Raw genomic sequence first — 25,151 nt, 5'->3', positions numbered from 1 at the left:
TTTTAATCCTTATTTAATTTTATTGGATTTCTTTATAATTACACTCCTCCCTATGTCCAGCAAGATGCGTTTCTACCCCTGAGGACAAAGTTGGAACGCTTCGGTAAAACCGGAAAACAAACACACCTTCCTCAAGATCTGCATTTGTAGTTGACTTCAGAAGAGCTCTATAATAGATACTCGTATATGGAGTTGGCTACGAATGTTCGTGGGCTACGACCAACATACCTTCAGATGGATTGCATCTTCGTTTGCTACTTTGTTATGTAATGTAAGAGTAGCAGACGAACAGGTAGTACATCTGATAGTACGTGGGTACTGCCGCCCATGGCATCAGTAATCTACACCAGATAAGATTACATTCCTACCTGAGGTCGCCCACAAATGCGCCGCTACTCCTGAGGATTAAGCTGGAATGCCTTGGATAAGTATGACACCCCTACCGCACCTTTCAAACCAGAACACAATAGCGCTTAACACTGCTGTTATTGGGCAGAAATAGATATGAGAGTCGTGCCGCCGAAGTCGAACTACAAGGGGTTCTACTGCCTTCATTCGCAGACGAAGTAACATAATCATATAAAAACATAAATAATATTAACTAACAACATTAAACGATTAATTGATAATGTTTGTTACTCGTTAGTTCAATCACTAAAATATGCAAATTATGTTGGCGCTACAATTGCCGGCTTACTAATCAATATGGACGGTATAGTTAGAATTTCTCATAATATTGTTACTAATTATAATTAGTAAAAGGGATAAATTAACCGACTACAATTTCATGAAATGTTTTCATCAAATTTAATTTTATGTATGAAATTGAAATATCTGTCGGAAAATCCTAAATAACGGCCATTTTCAAAATTCATAACAAGATTGTTTGGATGACATGAAAATCCTATATTATTTTGGCTACCTGTAATACAGCTAATTAAAGTTATAAATGTAGAGTTAATTTGCTAATCGGCAATTGTATTTATTTGAAACTTCAGCGTAGATTTCAGTTTTCTCAGAACAACAAGGTACATACGTATTAATCTACCTATTTACTAAGAACAAAAATTACAATAACTATATCCACTTAAATGTATACATGAAATAAACAAATCACAAGCTTTAGCAAGAAAGGGTATATAGTCCGCGCCAAACTGCTAGTCCGCTCTGAAGATGTTGCGAGCAGGTATTGTCATACAATTTGCTATGGCGACGTGATTCATTTCTATATTCAGAGCGGATTATCAGTTTTACGGACTATAGGTACCTTAATTAAGTCAGTTATTAAAGCCAGTCGGTTATTAAACAGCATAACATAAGGAGTCTGACGTCAATCACAGAACAAACGCCCGCCATGACAGACGAACAAATATTTATCTGTTAATGGACTCCAACACATCATACCACGCCAGTCAATCCTTTTATATACGGCGAACAAGTATAATCTAGGTACTAGGAATCCTTAAGTATTTTTATGATTTAGGTTTCAAAGAAAGAGGCTTTAAAATATCATTTTTACACATACAGCCCCACATTAGAATTCCCTGCGTCGTGTCATGGACACATATAGACAAATACCCAATAATTCCGACCTGGAAAAAAATCTAAATTCATTATTTACATATTTGTCTGGTCAGGGATGGAACCCGAAACACTGCGTCAGACCGGTACGGTGACCGTTCCGCCACGCGGGTCAAAGAAAGCAGTCGGATTCAAGGAAAAAAGATCTAAAGAATTGATTTATATCCCTTTATAATTTGGAACAAATCCAGATTTTTTTTCTGCATACTTAAAATGTTTTCCTAAAATAAGGCTTACACATACGTGCCCGAATGAAAATTACTTTTCGAATTCGCGAGTATACATTACGACAACCCTTTGATGTACAGCAAAGGTATTTACAAACGGCATTCGTGATCGCCATAATATTCGCAATGTGACTAATTGTTTGGCCAGACATGTGATAACGCGAATGTTCGCCGAATTTCGTTCCTATAGCCACGGGCTAGACGTATAGGTATAGACCCGCGATTCCCAACCTGTGGTCCGCGAATCCCTGGGGGTTCGCGAGTATATGTAAGGGGGTCCGCGGTGTCATCTCCGGACCATACATAAATTGCTCATTAAATGCAAAACAGTCTCTAAACGAAAAATCAGCATACCAGTTTTATTAGAAAAAAACGTGATGTAAGCACAAGGTATTTCAAAAAAATAAAAAAGATGCATCCAATATGTATAACACTATTATTATTCTAAAAAAAAAACAAAATACATAAATCGGTCTTTCAAATTATGTTTTGGCGGAGATTGTTTTTTTTTTGCTATTGCATTTTATTAAGGGGGTCCGTGAAAAATGTGCTTGATTTCCTAAGGGTCCGTGGACTGAAAAAGGTTGGGAAACGCTGGTATAGACGTTTAGGTATAGCAAGGTCGGTCAATTTGATAAAGGCCATAGATATCGAGTGACGGCCGCGCCTGCCCTAGACTATCATAGATAGTGTATAGGACAGTCCTGCCCAGTTCTATAGATTACTTAACTACAAGTACGATAGAAGATTGCTTTGCGTGGAATACGGTATAGCTGATGATTACTCTTTAATAAATATTTTTTATAAACTAGTTTGTAAATAAATTGTCTTTTTTGGGTTTTATGCTAATATTAGAAACTAAAGTAACGTGAGTTTATTTAGAGTTACTGGTAATTATGCAGTTTGGTTACTTTTGCGAAAATCAATGCAATATTTTTTTTTTTAGCATGTGTGGCTTCAATTAGTCACCATTGATGATATTCCGTCGGGGGAGACTAATAGGGGATATATGGAAAATAAAGTTGTGAATGTAACGTGAGTTCATTAACATTTATTAGACTAAAAGGCGACATCTTTTATCCCGAAAATGTTAAGAGTTATGTATGAATGTTAAAAAACTAACAGTGTTTGGGTTTTCGGGGTTCAAATTCAAAAACCAAAATTGAAAACACGTCATAAAATCGGCATATTTCTACATTTATGGGGATCACGTTACTTTGCGAAGTAGCCATTAAATTATCATCGCTAACATTTTTATTGTTCTGAATAATGTGTATAGACGTAATCGTAAAATAATACCGGTTACAACCGAATAAAGGTACCCTAAAATTTGTATAAAACGACAATAAACCAGGAAAAATTGAGGTAAAAGAAAGGCGCGTAAAAAATAATGGCTCACCCTCCAAGCGGTGTGGGGTGGCTACTAAATAAATTGTTTGCCTTTTTTCAATTTTATTCCAGACAACGAAACACAGTGCAGCTGACGCTACATATTTCAAACGTTCAATTTGATTTTAAGTTTATTCACGGAATAATAGTATTGGTTCACTATTTTAACGTATATCTATGTGTACTATTTGTGGGATCGTAAACTATGTTGTCCAAATGCGTCATGAATAAATTTTATTTTTTTAATGTAATAGTTTTAGGTTGCCGTTTTTTATAGCGCAGGGTTCAGCATCGTATTTTGATTAACAGAGTACCGAGTTCGATCCTTGTTTGGGTAAGCATTTAAATAGTGAAATTCTAACCTGATCATAGATTAGTAAAGATTACTTACTCCTAACAAGAAAATGTACCCAGTTTTGAGAATTGAAATAGTTGCGTAAAAAAGTTTTGCCACGTCTCCGTGCTAAAATGTCCCTAAAATATTTGAAGTAATTATTTATTTATTATGTAAATTACGCAGTATTAGTTATTTATTCGTAAATTTTCTCTAAAAATGTTTTTATTTGTCCAGAATTCAAAGAACTTACTAATAAGTCGTTTGTGGCTTCATTCAATTTCAAGACGGCGAAGTACTAATCTATGAACCTGATGTTAATTCTGAACCCAATTTTAACGTTTATTATAAGACACTGTTTTAATTGCCGTATAATATATTCGTAATAAGTCAATATACCTACTCAAGTATGCGTGCTCGATGTTCGTCCGCAAATCGAATACGGCTCCTTGTATTTCAAGAGATGTCGTTTCTCGGAAGTCTTCGACCACATTCCGCATGACTCACATGACGGGACGCCCGATCATCGAGTAATAGCGCTTAACAGATTTCGTGAGATAATATGCACATCGTAACTAAATGCAATAACCTAATGGTTATAAACATCTGCGTTCAGATTCAAATACCAACACGCATCTCTATTTTTGAAGTTGTTTATCAAATCTCTTAAGATTAAGGAAAATATCTCAAAAGAGATCTTTGAAAATTACGACATCAAAGGTATGGGAAAGTATACCAATCCTGAAGGCCTGTAAGGCCTGAAGATGAAGATTATTTTAAGTACAACAGTACTTTTAATCACATCGGTGTGCAGAGTTTTATCTAAGCCTTAATGAATATAATTCAGGTGATAGTAAACTCTACTGTCAAGCTTTCATTAGTATAATTCAAACAATTATAAATTTAGATAATTTATTGTGTAGGTAAATCGTAATTTATCATTTTAAAGTTCTGCAGCTTAATAACTCCCATGGGAAACGTATTTTGTTGTTTCTTATCTCTACATGTGGGCACTGCGAGGGGAATGAAACCCTATTACATAAATTAAACGGGATTAAGTGCAAATTTCAAAGTTGGATCCTATAAGCTATCTAATAAATGTTTAAAATATTTCATAGATATTGTATATGTCGGAGCAAATACGGCAGTTCCCCTATTATAAAATGAAATGATTAAACACCTGAGGAAAAACTACCTGCATTTTAAATAGGAAAACAAGTGCACGTGCGCCGGTCCTATAAAAAGGGCCGTACTGGCGACATCGAGGCATTACTGCTCGAGCTGTGGAACAGTGCGGACCTCCTTAGGACGTCGTTATGCTGCCCGAAGAATAAACGAAGCTCAACAATTCTGGTGTGGTTTGCTTTCGAAGGTTTCATCGAGTCATTCATCAACATCATAACAATAATTATGACGTCAGCGGTGCTGACGTCACGCCCTTTTTACTCTCTTACTCCGTTATCAGAAGTGGGATCGGAACAAGCTCCAATCTCGCCTATATCCTCATCAGCTGCGGCATCCTTCCACCTGTCATACCAGGATCATCACCAGATAGCACCACATTGCGAGGTGCTATTACAATAGGCACTTCACATCTACTACCTGGCACATCGGTAGAGGGCGTCCCAGAAAAGTGGCCCACGATCAGCTTCATTATTGCATACGGGCGACACGTTTGATACTTGTGTGGTCTATTGTTTCAATTTATTTCAATTTATAATTTTATAATGTTCACCTAATATTTGAGTGTTCACAGGATAAGAAACTAGTATAGCTGCTTATTGGTAGTATTGCAACGACATCGGACATGTGTTGACCGCGAACAGATTGAGTGGCCAATGATACGGGTGGTCATAAGGCAGGACACTTTTTGACAGTGGTAAAACCAAGGTGGTGAGTTAGTAAGTGCAGTTTCGGTAAGTGACTTTGTGCGCTTAAAAGATTAACATACTTGAGGTACTTCACGGTTTAAGAATTTAATCACTAAAATGTGATCACTGTTTGATAAGAATTATTTAGTGTTTGAATGAAGTTGCGGGTACCCTCGTTATTTCTAACTGCTCATTAAAGATGTTTGTGATGTGGAGATATGATACCGTAGTGTTCGGTGGCGAATAACCTTAATGATTAATAAGAGTTAATCAGGATTAGCCGAGTGGAAATTTTAACATTCAATTTGTTTATCTGATTTACAGGAACAGCACACGAGGACGTGTGACTTGTCATGATGGCCGAGTCGGAGAGAGTCACCAGTAATAACAGCTTTGAAAAGAAAAGAAAAAGAAAAAAAAAAGTTTTAGCTTCTTCATTATTATTGAGTGTTCTAACGATTTATTGAAATGTGTTTACAGATACCTACTACAAGTAAATGGTGAAGAAAGCACGTAATCCAAGTGGTCCAGGACAAGGCGCACTCAACGGATTAAAGAATACTTACAAGTGAGTGGTCGAGGAAACACGTAGTCAGTGGTCCACGACAAGAAGCATTCGTCATCTGAACAAAGTGTGAGTCGAAAACAATTTATTTGCTTTCTCTGAATATCTACGAAAGTGTTCTCTGAATTAGTCATGTGCTACGCTTGTGCTAAAATATGGGTTATCAATGCCGCGTCACACCGTCTTGAGAGTGGTACCTCTGAGCTCATCATGTGTTACCCCTGAGCTATACCGCGGGTCCTTGATGTATCCACAAGAGAACCTTGAGACACTGATGGATAGCCGGGTATAACCGTGACCAGACACGTACACACCATAATCTGGAGAGTGATACCTCTGAGCTATCCACGCGTTACCCCTGTGCCAACCATGGGTCCATGATGTATCCACAAAGGAACCATGAGATACCATTGGGACCCCTTGTGGAGCCCGTGGTAGACACGTATTCACCACAGATCGCCGAGAAACTTTAAATAACCTAAACATTATGACAGTTCTGTGGATAGAACTCATAAAAACTACCCATATTTATTTACAAGACAGGTGCATGGGAAATGTCTTAATGTGCCGCTTTTATAACACCATCTGTAATCTGTAATGGCAACATGTGTTGCTTACAGATACCTGCCTCAAAGAAATTATTTTCTTTCAGAGTTTGAACTTCGCAACGCAGGCAGGCGCAGAGCACGCGCAGCCTGTCAGAATGGCCGTGTCGGAGCAAATACGGCAGTTCCCCTATTATAAAATGAAATGATTAAACACCTGAGGAAAAACTACCTGCATTTTAAATAGGAAAACAAGTGCACGTGCGCCGGTCCTATAAAAAGGGCCGTACTGGCGACATCGAGGCATTACTGCTCGAGCTGTGGAACAGTGCGGACCTCCTTAGGACGTCGTTATGCTGCCCGAAGAATAAACGAAGCTCAACAATTCTGGTGTGGTTTGCTTTCGAAGGTTTCATCGAGTCATTCATCAACATCATAACAATAATTATGACGTCAGCGGTGCTGACGTCACGCCCTTTTTACTCTCTTACTCCGTTATATAGATATACCTTTGATACATCTGTGCAAATAAATAACATTGTAGTGCTACCTGTTATTTTAAAATAACTGCTATTGTAGTAGTAATAGTCTTGACTGTTATTTTGAAATAATTGTTATTTTATAAGCTAATGCTTATAAACACGATATCTGTTGTTTTTAAATTATTGTTTGTTTGCAAGCTTAAATTGGAAGCAGCTACATTGATAAAAAATCTTTTGACTTCGAAAATCGCTATTCAGGATTTCTGCTTAAAATTTTAACATACCTATCAGGTACAGATTAAACCAAAAGTGAATTGATTTCTATGAAACTACTAGTAACTTTTACTCTTGTCGTGATATCCAGTATTACGTAATCATATTATTTTGTACTTATATGCGTAATAAATTCCAACATTACATTTTTCATACATCAAGCAGTGTAAATGTCTTCACAGCATCATCGCATGAATTCTCTCCTTACGTTAACCACTCTAGCACACTCGAGCTAAGTACCCTTATAAGAAAAGTTTATACGCAATATTGTAGGTACGTCGGATGACTTACCCGGAAGCAAATTTAGCTTACAAAATGATGAGTGCTTTAATGAAAATAAAGTCTTTGTTGATATATCATTTATACCTAAAGCTACATCAAAGAGATCAAAATTACTTAAATAAAGGATTACTTCAATAAGGGGAATATCTAACATCATATTATTTACACAAAAATTTTATATGGTATCATACTCATAAAATAACAAAAAATAGCAATAACAATATTATTAGTAATACTACAATAACGAAGAATAGTTATACTATACTCGTCAATATTTCATGCAAAATAACAGCATATTCGATATAATAATATTAACTCTGGAACTTTAATTACCGTTATGCTTTTGTTAAGTGACAGAAACATTAAGTGGTTTGGCCACTCACACCAAACCTCCTATTCTAATAAATTCCCATGCCTAGGTATGCTATACATTGTTATCTCAATGAAGCGGATTAAGATAAATTAGTAACAGGGACCGTTTCATGGGCAATTAGCCGAAAATGTACTATAGCTAATCGTGGCCCATCCGTTTCTTGTATCGAGCCGCCCCCGCACCACACTCATTCTTACTAGGGCTGTAAGTTGGTAAAATTATCGATATTTATATCAAAAATCTAAAATATCATCATCATCATCATCATCAACCCATCACTGTCCCACTGCTGGGCACGGGTCTCCTCTCAGAATGAGAAGGATTAGGCCATAGTCCACCGCGCTGGCCAAGTGCGTATTGGTAGACTTCACATACCTTTGAGTTTTTTTTTTTTATAAATTTCTCAGGTATGCAGGTTTCCTCACGATGTTTTCCTTCACCGTTTAAGCAAGTGATCATTAATTTCTAATACGCACATAAATTTGAAAATCAGAGGTGCGTGCCTGGGATTTGAACCTCGGACCCCTCGATCGAGAGGCCGCGTTTCTTAACCATTAGGCTATCACTGCTGTCTAAAATATCGGTAACCGATAATATCGAAATTTTAACGCGATAAATTATTAATTAAATACTTTCACAGCCTATTCAAATAAAAAGCTATTTATTGGCGCATTTATTACATTGCTACATGAAATATTTAAAAAAATCGGTATGGATATTGTTTCTTTTTACTATGATGGTGTCGTATTGGCAATGGTTTGATAGCGATAAAAATATCAACGCTTTAAAGTCGATATCATAGATACTATCGATCTTTCGATATATCGTCCATCACTAAATCTCACATGCACAAATTCGTCTTGAGTGTCGTGGGACTGGTGGGACGGTATTTATGTAGTAGATATGCGTTTCCTTTGCATATGCGTAGGCTCTGTGTACTAGCGTTTGTCACCTGGGTAACGGTAGACCGATGTCACTGTTTGGAGATGGGCATTTTAAACTTTCTGTGTCAACAAAAATTGGGAAAATTATTAGGATGTAGAAAGTTAAGTGTTTAGTTGGTTTGAATGTGAGTTCGGTGAGAGGTTCATATTTTGCAATTCCCTCTGATTTTTCAAAAAGAAGGTACTAATATGCGCTTTGAGAGCGCGGTGTGCCTAAAGAGCTCTCACTTTTAGAGGAGACCCTTGCCCAGTAGTGGAACAGTAATGTATCAACGACGATGAAATAGATAAGCACTTTATTAACCTGTGTCTGCCACAGAGAACTAACTCATGTTTTTCGACATGTCAGTATCGACATACTTTATCAGTTAAAATAACCACCCTAGCCAGTATTTAATGTTAACTTTCATGAATTATTAACATGGTCCGAAATGCTAATGTACCGATTAGGTAATTTGGATAAGGGTTGTGACGAGACGGCAAACTAGATAACGCGGTGACGTGTTGACGTCGACAAGGGCGCCGCAACCCTTTGCTAACAATAACTTCGTGCCATCTAATTGCAACGACTGAAAGACCTCTTGATCTTTGTACTCGTACACATCCCCTTCTGTAGGGATAAGGGTTACGACAAAGTTGCGGTTACCCTAAAGGTACGAAAGGAGCTTATGCTAACAAAATAGTAGAGAAGCGGACGAATTGAAGCATTTATATAATTCTGGTATTAAATATTATACTTACACAATTATATTATCAATTTGTTGTAGTAGTGGAAAAAAGAAGTATGCATGTTATATGTTACTTTACCTATAATTGTGGAGGTTTTTAGATTTAGATTCAATTAATGCAATTAATAATTTACTCTTGTTTTCCAATGGGTGGTCCATTTCTACACAGTAAACCAGTGTTCGGAGAGCCGGCGAAAATCTCCGACGTCTACCTGCCAACACTCTTTCTTTTTGTATGTGTTCGAAAACTTCCGATATTGAAAGAGATTCTCTTTTTCTTTACGCATCAATTTCTAAGTAAATACTAGTTTACTGAAAACGCAAAAGTTAAATATAAATAAATTCAAATAGAAACCGTTTCTACCTATGTAGGACTAGTCAGAATTTCTCACATAAGAACTTAACCACCCCTCATTACGTCGTATTCCGACACAAGGATTTACTAAACCTTCAGTCACCCAGGTGTGATATAATGTCTGCCTCTTTACTGCATATGCAACAATAGTCTATGATTTACCTGTTTGCCAATTTTTAAGCCAAGCCAAGTTACTACGGTGTGGTGTGAGACATACTTTCCGTGGTATTCCAGCTTAGGCCTCAAGGGCAACGGCACAACTGTGACCGACCTCAGATAAGAATATTTAATCCTATCTGGGATGGATCACAGATGTCCATAGCCAATAGCCACTTACCATCAGGTGGACTGCATGCTCGTATGCTACTCCTATATTAAAAAAAAAAACTTATTTTAATCTTAATGGATGACATTAAAATTATTTCTTTTCAGTTTATTCTGGCTACTGACTGAATAAGCTGAATTACCTGCATTTTCACGGATGTGGTTAATTTTATTTTTCTCCGTATTTATTAAACAAAGAACAGAAAAGTATTATTTGCATTAATATCATTTACGAAAGATGGATTTCGAAAACCAATGGTTCAAGGTATTACGGCCATACCAATTTCTACCGCGAAACAGCTCTATCAGTAAAAAATAAATATAGTTTAAAAAACTAAAAAACACGCTTTTATGTTAAAATCAACTAAAAAGCAAAAAATAATCTTCAATCTAGGAATCAATTAAGGAACAGTAAATAGTATCATTGTGGAAAAAGCGTGGGGTGCTCCATTTATCAGGTTCGAAAAGCGCCCCACACTTTTTCCACAATTATACTATTTACTGTTCCTTAATTGATTCCTAGATTGAAGATTATTTTTTGCTTTTTAGTTGATTTTAACATAAAAGCGTGTTTTTTAGTTTTTTAAACTATATTTATTTTATTATTTTTAGTATTTGTTGTTATAGCGACCACCATCATGCATCGTTTGTAAAAAAATCAAGTGTCTATCTATTACGGTTTAAGAGATAAAGCCCTGTGACTCAAGAACAGACAGCGGAGGGTTTCGTTTTATCCTTTGAGTACGGAATCCTAAAAATCATTCTACAAGATGGCATTATACATATGTTTCAGTACATTTGAGTTATAGGGAAATAATATTATTATTTTCCAAAGCTAAAAATCAATCTAGTAACTTTGCCTGAACGCTCCATAAGGCGCTTTCTCTCGCCTCGAAAATCGTTAATCCTGAGGATATTGATAAGGACAATGGTACAAAATTATTAAAATCGTGTATTTTCATCGGTCCTCAATAAATCTACAAAGTTTGAACGAAATCTGGCCGTTTAAAGTGGGTCAAAATCGCGCCCAAAGAAGTCGGTTACAAACATACAAACAAACATACAAACAAACATACAAACATACAGGTGAAGCTAATAAAAAGCGTGTAAAAAAGTATGCTGACTTTTACACATATGATACGTTACATTTATATGGAACGGCCATATTAGTCCTCAGACTAGTCCTATAGTATGAGTATAGAAGGTAACGAATCTAACATGGGTTTTTAGTAGAATTTCAGTTCTACAATTATGAAGTTGGTTACATGTCCATTCATCCGGACTGCGTAGCTTATAATATCATTTAAGAAACAAGTTTTAATTTGTCTTCTTCACCCTAATACCCGGTAAGGCTTTTAAAGAACAGTGTGGTTCTGTTCTAAGTGTTTTGACCCAATTTTCTTTGAACGTAATCAAAGCAAGTCTTTCGCTCGTGTTTATTGATTATTAATTTATGAAAGGGTCTTTACTACGCATTGATACTGATAAGACCTTATAATAATTCGTCGCGACGTCTGATATGTTATCTTCATCGAACCGCAACTTTGTGCTTGTAGAGGAAGAAAATAAATAGAGGCCAAATAAACTTATACTACTGATAAATGTATGAACACACCAGTCACCGCGTTATGCGGGGGTAGAACTGCATGCTGATTTGCTGATACGAGTAGGTTGAAACTGTGTGCTAATTGGCTTTTACAAGCGCGCCATATATTACTAGGTAGGTACTTAAGTACCTACTTTTATAGACACTTTCGTAGACGTCGTTTTATATTGATTTTATTAATTAACTAACAGTATACAGTACGAGCTATCAGAATTGACCATAATCATGAAGAAGGCTTTGGTAAAAGTACCCAATAAAAAAATAAGAATTGACGAATAAAAATAAAATAGTACTAAACTATTTTGTATGTCTATTTATATACCATACATTAGGCGTCTATTTAGTTATTTTGTCTACGTTTGTCCCATTTAATTGTAAATGTAGCTGAAAGTCCCTTGATCTTTGCTCTCGCATCCCTCATTTGTCAGGATAAGGGTTTGCGAACTACTCGCTCAGAGTCAGTTGGGGTGCCATAATGGCGCGGGACAGTTGAAGTGAAACCAACAAAATATGTAAATATAATTATAAGACGTAAATAATTTGTTATAGCTATGTATGTATTTATATCATAATGTTAAAGTTACTTATTAAATAGCAGACGAGATATACTTGATAGCAAGTGGCCATCATCGCTTATGGTCAGTAGTCAATCACAGATAGTATTAGTGTCATTCCAGCGATCCTAATGGGTTGATACCCCGGAGAACCAAGTCGGAATGCCTCGTAAGTATCCCTTACCCTTGAAACCAGAATACAGCAGCGCTTATCACTCTTATTATTAAAATAAAGGTGACAGTAATGACAGTATCAACTTAATAAAAATATTCCAACATGAAAATCACCTTGTAACTTTTGAAATAAAATTCATGTATTGTTTAAATTGAGCGAATATGATGTACAAAGCAACTCCAAAATGGAAAATAAATAATATCACCCTATCATACTCTCGACAAACGATACAACCAATTGAAATCGAACAGCTTTTAATATAAGCTAAATACTTTTCTCGTACACAAAGGTCCTTTTATCCTGATTACATATCAAAGGTCTCTTTTGTATTCGAGTTCGTTTAAGCCGCTTATCGAGTTATCACGCAATATTCGTACTTGAATGAGAGTTGGTCGGTACCAATTCCATGTGTAATTACGAATATGATATTCGAAATGAAAAATGATAGGTATAGTCAGCGAAACTGCTAGCCCGCTCTGAATCTAGAAATGAATCGCGTCGCCATTGCAAATTGTATAATTGTTGACTACACCTGCTCGCAACAACTTCAGAGCGGACTAGCAGGTTGGCGCGAACTATAGGTATATTTTTAACCGACTTCAAAAAGGAGGTGGTTCTCATATTGGACACGCTGTTTACACCGTTATCCAACGAAATATATTGAGCGCCAAATCCATAAATATGTACTAAGCTACCATTGTCAAGATTATTTGAATTATTTTCTACTTTGTAGTGACATAGAAGTCGGTTTTATGCTTTGTTAAAATTTTTATTATTAATTTAGATTTTTTGTTAGTTTTTTCTTATTTAGTTTATAAAGATGGTAGAACTCTACGTGGTGCTTACTATGACTATGCCTGCCACACCAGTTTACTCGATAACAATATTGTACCTATATTGTTTGAAAGATACGACGTTGCGTATATGAGACGATCCAATTTGTCTTTTGGGACGGCAGCAGCAGTATATTTAGTTGATTGCTTAAACACGATCTGCTCATTTGCTACACTTATGGAGTAGCATAAAACAAGTATTTTTTGATCAAATTCTCCGCGCATGTCTCCGTACGTGCACCGTACCAGCCCCTCATGGATTTCGATTTTGATAACGGAACCCTAAACATACAGTTATGGCACTGTTTATAAAATCTTTGCGTACAAGTCACGTTCAAATCAGTTTAATAACTTTTAAGATGATATACAGACAAACAGGCAAACATTTTAATATATTTTTTTGAAATGAGCAAGCATTTAGAATTGAAAATACTAACATCTTTAGCATTTAAAGTTCGAAAGGGCAGAAAAATCGATAGCATTCGTAACAAGGTTTTCCGTAAAAGAAAAGAAAATAAGATTAGGCAGATAAGGATCTATTGGGAGCTACCGTCGCCGGTCCTTTTGTTGGATGAAAATGCAAATGAAATGAAGACCGCTGGTCTTGTGGCATATAGAAGTGGATGTAGATAAGTATTGTAGGAGAGTAGATAGATGAGATTAAGGTATACAAGAATATCTACTGAACTTATTAATATGACTCTTATCGTAGATATTTATCCTCTTTTCTTTTATATACGCAATCCTCTTAGGATGCCGTACTTTTAACGTATCGTATCGTATCCCATTTTAATTAAAAAAAGATTAGAATAATTATGAAGTTAAAAATAACCATGACGTAGGTAAACGTGGTGTTAAAACACCAGTAAAACATAAATTGATTGATAATCACTTATAAAATAAAATAGAAAACCCAATTAAAACCAAGCTTCAACTATAACTCATCATACTTAATTATTGTACTAAGCAAATAAATAAAATTTCTTTTACCCAATCCTATTTTAAAAATTAGGTCACATTATTTATACGATGCGGGTTCTGTATAGTTTACTCTACTTGTAGTATAGGTACGTATATTACATACGTTGGAACCTGCTGTGCCTACGCCACTGTCACAGCGGGAAGCTAAATGTGCTGAATAACGTAGCCACATATGATATAACTTACATAAAACAGGTTGTTGGAAATAAGAACATGATTATTCCTCATTACTTTACTTCGTTGTACTATATCACTCATATTGAAATTAGTTCTTATTGTTTTCTCTGAAAGCAGGTGTGTTATTATTATTATATAATTGATATATTACAATTCGTTACCAGACGTGAATAAGTTCACAAGTCGAAAATGCACAATTTTCATTGCAGCTATTCGTACTCTTTAATGAAGAGTTATTTAAAAAATACAAGTTGCGTGTAGGCGTTAATAAAGACTAGTTAAATTACCTATTCGTTCACCCTATAAAATCAACAATTATAATGCTTATTATGATTAAAATATGTAAATATATATAAACATTGGTATATGTAGGTCGACTTACCAACATATTCATGCCATATAGTAACAAACTGTTTTAAGTTGTAACAATGCACAGAAAAGTTATTCCACTGTATCAATGTTTGGATTCGTAGAATTGAACCGTGTTTGTTTGTGTTACAAGCAAAATATAGAACGAGATTGTTGGTATGCAGCTTCAGGTTTCCAATTATAATGTGCATAAAAACGTTTAGGATATAATATAATAAGTTCATGTAAAGTACTCTTTTATGGATGGAATACCCTTAAAAATAGATTGAATCCATGTCAAGATTAGTACTGTATAGAGACTGACAGTCAATTTTTTATGTTTAATTATCATTTCAGTATGCTTCATAATACATTATTATGAGTGTAGAACATTGCACTTTTATATTACATAAATGTCCCACACAGACACATCAAATTAATCTATTTGTATCCATTAATTATTTCGAATTAAGTTTCTTTTGTTTTGTTTTTAAACCGAGCCCATTAATTAAACATTACAACACGGAGTCGCCATGTTGTAACACCAACAACACCAACGAAAAATCCAATAAAATCGAAAAATAATCCCACTCAAATCCTTTCGTATTCCCATGAAAATCCTAATGTTTTGCGTGAAAAGGTAAACGAAATGAAATTACTGCTGACTATTTTCCATCGTAATGAAAAGGAATACAAGGCTGGGTTTATACGGTCAGGCAAAAAGCGGTTTACATAAATTCAGTGGATTCAAGAGCGCCGTGAAAATCCTCAGACAATCTCTCCTTTCAACTCGTTACGTAAAGGTGGTTTATTTATCACGTGGTTTATATAAAGGGCATACGTGATACAGGTGCTTTACCTACGTTTATGAAGATATTAAAGCGACGTTATTTTCTAGAGGTCATAGGTACTTTACGACAAGGGTTATGTTTTAGGATTTAAGATCAAGTATGTGGTATACCTACAAGTAAATAATTGGGATACAATGTAAGTACTAGGTATAGAAAACAGATTTTTAATAAAGATCTAATCTGAATAATATTTCACAGTGCGTGGATCTTAAGATGAATATAGATAAGACTAAAATCAGTATAAGTATGTCATACCCGCACTAGTCATTATCGATAGCTGGAAGTTGTTTACTAATATTAATGATCTGGGACAAATGGTTCACTGAAATATCTAACTATGAGACGGAGATATCATGGTGTTTAGATCAACTCGACTGAGTGGTAATTGGTAACTGTGAAATTATCTTTATTTCAAAATACTTCAATACCTACAATCTAAATATTAAAGCTTACAGGTATTCTATTCTGCACTAAGCCTTTTTCCTTTTCATGTTTTTTATTTTATTTTTTACGAAGTTAGTTTTTTCTGTACATATTTGGGACTTGTAGGCAATAATCGTGTTATGAACAGAGCTCGGCATCGCTATTTCGTCGTCTACCGTGATTCAAATTCGTAGCGATGACGTCCACAGTCGCACAAAGCTCCGACATAGCTCTCAAAACTAGAACACATCGCTCGGAGGACTGTTAATCGGTGCAGAATAGAGCAAAACTGGCACAGGTCACCCCGAACAGAAGACAAAGACTGATGGAAGGCGAAGACAGCGAAAAACATTTGGATTCAAAGAGAGCAAAATGGCGCTAATTAAATGAGGCCTATGTCAGTGGAACCCCAAGATTGATAGATGGACGGAAACAAATTAGGAAATAAGATAAACGAAAACCACTTACTAAAACTGACTATACTAATTAAATTATGTGCCAAATTTAAAAGATCCGAAGAATATTTTCTTAAGGAATGACTCTAGGCAATGTAAAGTACTTGCACTATCTTTGTTGTGATTATTTACAAATTTTAAGAAAATTGATAAATATTTACATTGATACACGAAAAACAAAATAAATAAGTTTTACTAATAACCGTTGAATTTTTAGCTTTGAATCACTTACATAACGCGTATCTATCATAAATGCGGAAAAATGATTCACATTTTGATCCACGTTCGGTATTCAAAGTAAAAAATAAATATTCGAAACATTTTAAACTAAAAGTGCAAAATTTATAGCCAGCTTACTGACTAGCATACATCTACAGAAGTATACGGCCACTTATCTATTGTACTACGTAGTTATCTAACTAGGTCTTTGAAGAAGGGCATATTTCGCTCGAAAAGGGACAAAGAGGGCTCACACATTAAAAAGTAACAAAGGGCTTACGGAAATGTTGCGGGTTGGCTCAGAGAGATTGATACATTCGCTATGTGGGTGAGTCTAGTTTGGTACCTACAAAGCCTTTAGAAATATAGGTGCGACTCACACCTCCGGAGCTTTTAGAGAAATTGTACGTATGGCGTAGGTATTGCAATGTTGGGTTGTTCATCTTGACTAATGATACATCCATGTCGCATCTGCATACGAGGAGCGTAGGAGGATGAGGATCAAGTGGCGTAACATTACACGTTAGAAACAAGAGAGTAATTAGTAAGTGTGTGAATGTTTGTTATTTAAAATAATGGTTTGAAAAGTATAATGATTCTAAGATAAGATCAAGTCATTAATACATTAATGTGTCACGATTTGTATTGAATGTTCCACAGAAAGAGAAAGGATCACTTAGGCTTAATTTCGTACTCCTTTGTGAATATTATGAGAAACAGCCCTATGGGCGAGTAGTATGTTTTTCGTGACAAACGGTAGGTACAGGTACAAAAGGTTCTTATCTTCAGTAAAAAAGATAAATAAGTAAAGATAAAAACTGTCTTCTGTTTCAACATATTGCTGCATTTATATGACAAAAGATATGTTACGAGTCAGTCACGGGCCGCATCAGACATAATTATATCATTCTATTTCATCTGTATGATCGTATTTAAAATATCTTCAGACTTTGCCGTAACGCGACCTAAAAGCAATACTAAATATTGTACAGAAAATCATTTAGTTAGACACGGTACTCGAAATATTTGTAAATGGGATAGGGAAAAACAGTAATTATTTCACAAAATCTAATGCATACTAATAAACGCAATGAAATATACTCTGAAGTTAACGTATTAGGTTATCTACTCTGAATACAATCTAGATGTTTCAGACAGCCTTTTCATCTACCGCTACTATTCATTCTAAGAAACCCTCTCTTTGAGCTACTGAATTAATATTAAACTAGCTATCTGTAAGTATTAAATCTAGTGACGTAATTGAGCGTCGACAGGAGAGTAGCTTCGTAACTCAAAATGGCCGCCGTGCAAACATTCTTTAAAGGAACCCTTTGATAAAATCTGTTTTCCCGATCACGGAGTTCCTAGTAACACTTTGAGAGTTAGTGCAGCTCTCAATTGCTCGGGCAGTAATTTAATTTAACTGAGTGCATTAGAGATGCCAAAGAGGTAGGTAGAGGTAGGTTCACCGTCCCCTCAAGTTTCCTTAGTTTCGAACTGAACTTCACTACGTTACGGTTTAATTGTGAAGACGCGGTTTTATCTGCAAAATGTTTGTGGTTTTCAATACTAATGTTTTATCTGTGACTTATCTTAAAAACGTATCAGTCAATGTTATAAATGGTCACCAGTTGTAATGGTGGGCTATTTAAAAACGCGGCAATTTTGTATCGTATTAAATTTATACATATACATTTTATTCATACGTAAAGTATGAAAATAAGTAATATTCGAAAAATGTTTGTTTACATAAAATTAATATCTTTTAGAGCAGAATGTTTAAAATATTATTTTTCATTTATTTTAGTTCGATTGTGTACCTATATGGTTACTATTAATAAACTTGCCAAACCGAGTAAGTGATGATCCTTACTTCTTACTATTAATATTATAAATCCGAAAGTAACTCTGTCTGTCTGTCTGGTTGTCTCTTTTATTTTAATGAAATTTTGTACAAAGATAGTCTGAGTCCCGAGAAAGGACATAGGATAGTTTTTATCCCGGAAATCCCACGGTAAATAGGGATGGCGATCTAAGCTAGATTAATCGGAAAATCGATCTTTTGGATCAAAACATCGATTATTTTAGTCGATATTAGAAGGGATTGAATCGTAAACTATGCATTTGATCAAGTGATGATCTATAGCAAAGTTGATATCCATGAACCCACGAAGATTTCAGAGTTCGCACGAACAATTTTCGCCAGATGGCGCCACTGTCATTCCAATGAAGGTACGAATTTTCAATTTTATGCATGTCATATTATTTTCTTTGAAACGCGGGCGAAGCCGCGGGCAAAAACTAGTTGTCTATTTGTCTACAACACCACGTGAAATACAAGACCATTATCCTTCTTCTATCGAAAATTCTAAGCAACTTAAACCTGCTCGTAACCTAAAATGAGCATACACCACACAAGTTTCCATTCTCAATGGTTTATCGTCCATTTGGTACTAAAGCCGGTCCCATACTAATTAACTGCATTTAGGGGTGCCAATTATTTACACTACACTAGTGTTTCAGTACACAGAGCGGCAACTCGCAATTTGCTTACAAGCTCGCAACGTGTCGGTTCAAACCTAAATCCGCTGACACCAAAGCACCTATTCTAGAGTATACGAACTTTATTTGTTAAACGATTTCAAAAACGAGGTTCTTAATTCTTCATTGTTACTGCTTTGTACTATTCAATATTTCGTTTTAAAAATAAGTGGGAATTTACAATTATCCCCAGCTTTTTCGCGATTTTTTTATATTATTGAAATAGTATAAATACACTTCGCCTAATGGTAAACAGCGCTCCATGGACATTTACAATCATCCCTGGATTATAAATGATCTCAACTGAGGTCAGTCACAGAGGTGATAGGGATACTAAGGACTAAGTTGAAACGCCTATTGAAAGAAACATTGGTGTGTCGGTGGTCCCTTGGAAGTCGAAACACAAAGAGTTCTACCACTTTTCTTTTTTTAATATATTTATCATAGTAACAATTTATATTAATAATTAAACTAATTACTGAGTTTTGCGTGCCCTCTTTATCTTATTTTTAAACAACTATTACCTAGGTTAGAATATATAAAAGCCATTAACGACTAAAATATTTTAGACAAAGGTAATAAACACCGAATTGAAGACTAACAGGTAAGCAAAAAGGTTGAATGAACAAAAAGGTTTAATTTATTTCGATTCGGGTTTCAGCCTTGACTTTTCGTAATAAAAAGCTGTTTCAAGTATCAGCTGTTATTGCTGAGAGTCATTAAAATGCTGGTAGTGTATTTAATGACGACACTAACGCAGTTCGTAATGCAAATAATGCAAATGTCGCCCTAGACCCACATAATGAGGCCAGACAGATCGGAGATTCACTGCATCTATATAACCATTCATTAAAATAAGTCGGTTTAATTTAAAATGTAGCCCAAATATTTTATTAGAAAAGGAGAAAACGACGGTAGAACTCTTTATAGTTGATGTTTTAAGAGCTTATGAAACTTTCCAACTTCAGAGATGATAATTACATTATAGAGGTTAAAGTAAAAACACATTCAAGTCAGGAAGATTATTATGTGATTTCTCAAATCAAATGAACGAATGTCCTTAATTATAGAAATATCTATTTCTTAATTTACAATAGGGACAGGCTACCATAAAATACCGCAGAATAAGCTACACGAAATTCCTTTCATTTCAAGCGATCGCTAGTTAGAATTAGCTGAGGCAGATAAGTTTAACATGTGATCTCACTGCACTAGATAGAGATTTGCATAGCCGGACGTGTCACGAATAAAATGGAAATGACTCCACAGCTTTGCAAGGCAGAGCGCCGCTTGTGCTCAAAATTGACATCAACGCTACGATTCGATGTTCTAACAACTACACCATGTAAATGAGTGTACACTGCGCCAAAATGTAAAGCCGTTTGAATAAGTTGTTGTTTTGTATATCCTTACTAATATTATAAATCTGAAAGTAACTCTGTCTGTCTGTCTGTCTGTCTGGTTGTCTCTTCTTCACGCCTAAACCACTGAACCGATTTTAATGAAATTTTGTAAAAAGATAGTCTGAGACCCGAGAACGGACATAGGATAGTTTTTATCCCGGAAATCCCACGGGAACTAGGGATGGCGATTTAAGATCTATTAATCGTAGATCGATCTTTTGGACTAAAAATTCGATTATTTTAATCGATATTAGTAATGACTGAATCGTAAACTATGCATTTGATCAAGTGATGATCTTTAGCATGGTTGTTGTCCATGAGCCCACGAAGGTTCCAGAGTTGGTACGACCAATTTTCGCCAAACGGTGCCACTGTCGTTACAATATAGGTACGAATTTTCAGTTTTATATATATGTTAGTATGTCATATTATTTCTTTAAAATGCGGGCGAAGCCGCGGGCACCACTAGTTTTAAATATATTTCTTAAACCCATACTAAAACTCTACATTATCAGTGATAGAGACCTTGCTGATTCGACTCAGCAGGCACAAATAGGTGTTTTTCTGCCTTATGACGGGTAATGTTAAGTGCTGTGTTCTGATTGGTAAAGGGTGTGAAAAAGGAAGACAATTATACGAGGCGTTGCAACTTAAGTCTATAGGGGTAACAAAGCACTTGTAACCGATTTCCGGTAGGACTCCAATCGTAAATCGGGATGATAACAGATGTCCATGGGCGACAGTGGCCACTTGTCTACATACTAAGATGACAAAACAAAGAAACGACACCAAAACAGAGATCATAATTTATAATAAAGATCTTTCCTGGCCGCAAATCAAACTCGGAATCTTCTGTTGGTCAGACCAGGAGACTGCATACATTTTATTAAAAAATATATTTATATCAAATTACAAGCAATGGAATTACAAGCAAGTTCTTCAGATTTTGTAGATAAGGTTTTAATTTAAATATGCATAAAACAAAGTCAAAGTAAAATAATGTTCAGTAAAATTTTATTTCCCTGTGCATTTTATTAACGGTAAAGCTCTCGTCTCATCTAGATAAATACGATACCGATTTTCTCTTATTTTATGTGTTATCTTGACTAAGGTATATAAAATAAACTGGTTCGTCTCTATAAAAACTTAAGCCTTATAATAGGGATTGGCAAAGGATCAGTGGTTAAAATGATATTCAGAAACCTAATACCACTTTAAGGCTTCCAATCAACGCTTAATGAGTGCTTTCTAAAAACAAAAACTTGAAACACCTGCTCCGTAACTTTTTATAATATTTTTATTACATTTTATAACAGTAACAGCTACTTTAATTATAATTAAGATAAAGCCAAAAAACTCCAAAATTAACCACAACATCACAAATATAATAACGTAAAACGAAATACCGAGGATGTGTGTTCGTAACAGGAAAGTGACAGTGAATTTCAATTAATTATTATTTGGTTGATAAATGAGGCTCGGGGGCGTCATCTTGGCTGAAAACGTGAAACTTGACGACATTTTCACCCCAACCGGCTGCCACCTCCCCTGCCTTTTGAATTATGTATGCTTTCAACTTTTTGTACACTTCGTAAATGTGTAAAATAAATCCAGATACGTCATGACGTCGTTCGATAAAATATTTAATGTTAAAGTAAAAAGTTGCATAAGAATTATACTTCTTTGGCGTAATTAATAATATACTTTCCGTGATTCAAACAAATTGAACAAATAAAAATGTGTTATATGCTACATGTGTTACAACTCCGTCCTTCGCTAAATTACCTATGACCTGTTTTATTAAACGTGGAAAAAGAAATATAACCTCAAAACTTAATTCTTTATCCAATTATCATGAATATTATGATATCAAAATCTACATTCATAATTATAAATTATTTGTTAAATCATCATCATCATTAAATCATCAAAATCTAAGTGTATACAAAAATAGGAGACACCTAAAGTAGAGTGAACTTTTCAGAATGATAAATTTGCGCTACCAAACAAACGAATAGATTAATGTCCAAATAGATAAGTATTTATTATATTTATAAGGATACCAACTTTACTGATTAACTATCGAAATCGCTAACCAATATTCATTGCAACACTAAATACTTAATAGCTGAAACTGTTAGATTAAGTAATACAATATCGAACATAACAGAAACAGTATTTAGCGAAATGAGAAATTTCGCACGCCGGCAGAAAACTAGTAATGGAGTGTCAATAGATGGTGTACCGATTTGTAGGAGAGTGGCAGGCTGGCAGCCACTTCCCAGCGAACAATGACTTTAGCAGCGATCGAACTCAATTTCACGCGTGATTTGTGCACTTTTATTTCATTTCCACCTCAACTGAACCGTTGGAAAACTCCAATACCGGATAAGATTTATAAAGAAATGACGTGGAAATAAATTGTTTTTCGTTCTTATTAGCGAGACATTTTCTTAGCTTCCTCGCTTGGAAAATTATCTACATATAAATGCAAAGACAAACTTTGTTCGCTTTGTTTGTCAACTGTTTGTTTTTATACTACATTCTTATTTTGTAATTTAGAGGTAGAAAATGAGCATGCAGTCCTCTTAGTCGTGAGTGATTATTACCGCCCATGGACTCTTTAGTCAACCCCAAATGACATGAGAGTCTTGTCTGAGATCTGCTGTACGTTACTACCCTTTAGAACTAAGTTGGAACACTTCAAAAAAATATGACTACCACATTCTCCAAACAGGAACAGAGCAGCGCTTAACACTACTGTTATAAGGCAGAGAAAAAAATAGGTGTGGCGGTGGTCTCTTTGGAGGCGAACCACGAGGGGTTTCAACCCCTCGTTGATTATTGCTAATGACGAGCTTTTGCGTTATAAATGAAATATTTGTAATTTCTGACTTTAATTAAATTTCACCTACACACTAATTCACTTAGCTTTGCTATTCATTTTTTCTTAAAGCTCAGTAAAATTCCAAATTTTACGTCATAATAGCAGAAGTTTAAGAAGCGATAAGAAGTGTTCTTAGGTCATACCGGGTCGTATTACTTTAAAATCTGGGTTAAACGGGCTTTGCTGTTCCACTTTGCGTAGGAACATAATTTAAAAATTCAGTGCATACATTTTTTGCAGCACTTTACATTCTAAGTAGGTAAAACTTATTTAAGGCGGGCGTAATTTCAAGCAGGTTTATTAACACAAGTAATATTTTGTACCTCTTTATGTAACTGTATAAGTTTATCTGTAATAAACCCTGAATAAGCCGGACTGAAGGTGGCAGAAAGCTTTGTGATTCGACTCCGGCGGCACCACTGCCACGCCTACGAGTATTTCTGCCTTATGACAGCCTTATAACAGTTTTAGGCGCTGCTGTGACCTGGTATGAAGGCTGTGGTAAGGGAGACATACTTTTCCGAGACGTTCCAGCTTAGTCCTCAGTGGTAGCGGCGCACCTGCGGCCAACCTCAGATAGGATCATAATTTAATCCTATCTGGGGTTGATTACAGATGTCCATGGGGGGCGGTAGCTGCTTACCATCAGGTAGACTACATGCTCATCTGTTACTCCTATGTTATAAAAAATTAAGTCGATTGTTCTCATTTGCTACTCTTGGAAACTAAATTGTAATCACACTCATTACCGGTCCCACTGCTGGGAATGTTTCCATTTAAAGTTGGTGGCTACAGTTTACCACGCTCGTTAAGTGTAAATTGATATTATGTAAACATTATCCTATTTCCGTTAGTCTGAAACTTGCTAATATGTCAATGAGCGGCGATACCATAGCAAATGAACGATAAAGAAATAACCTTTATATGTGTACTACCCGAAAACCTTCAAGGTCATTGCCTCTTTCCTTACAATTTAAATATCATTCCAAAAAGGTATTAAACTGTTCAAATAAATTGATACTACGCGTTATCATGTTTAGCCTACATAGTGTAGTAGAGAATGAAGCATTTACACATTACACATGTTTCAGCAGTAAAGCTGTTATAATAGCGTCGCGTAACTTGACAAACAGAGCTTCGTGTAACTCACGTTCGGGTATGTCGAGTCGACAAGTTGATATATTGAGTTGCTTTGTTAAGGCGACCGGGTAAACAGAGTTACGGAGCAACGCAGATAACATTCTTGGTACTAAATTACTTTTATCTGCGAGTCGCACGCACTCGCGGGCTCGTATAAAACTGAAATCTTGATTGAGCGTAATAAGTTTGTTTACCTGTATTATTTGTTTTTGCTTTAATCGTAAAGGACTGATGAAGAGCATTCGCGTAACGAAACAATTTATGACGAACGAGCTTTTGCCTGCG

At 35.5% G+C, this 25,151-nt stretch overlaps 1 protein-coding gene across 2 annotated transcripts in view; it reads right to left on the bottom strand.

Moving 5' to 3' along the window:
- Positions 1-25,151, bottom strand: part of dtn (transmembrane protein 132C dtn) — a 128,407-nt gene that overhangs the window by 37,570 nt on the left and 65,686 nt on the right. The window lies entirely within an intron of this gene.

Source organism: Epargyreus clarus, unplaced genomic scaffold, assembly GCF_041222505.1.
Source record: "Epargyreus clarus isolate Ecla_fem2 unplaced genomic scaffold, WU_Ecla_fem_2.2 ptg000026l, whole genome shotgun sequence".
NCBI lineage: Eukaryota > Metazoa > Arthropoda > Insecta > Lepidoptera > Hesperiidae > Epargyreus > Epargyreus clarus.
Note: the sequence above shows the minus strand (reverse complement) of the source record. Positions and strands in the feature narration are given on the sequence as shown.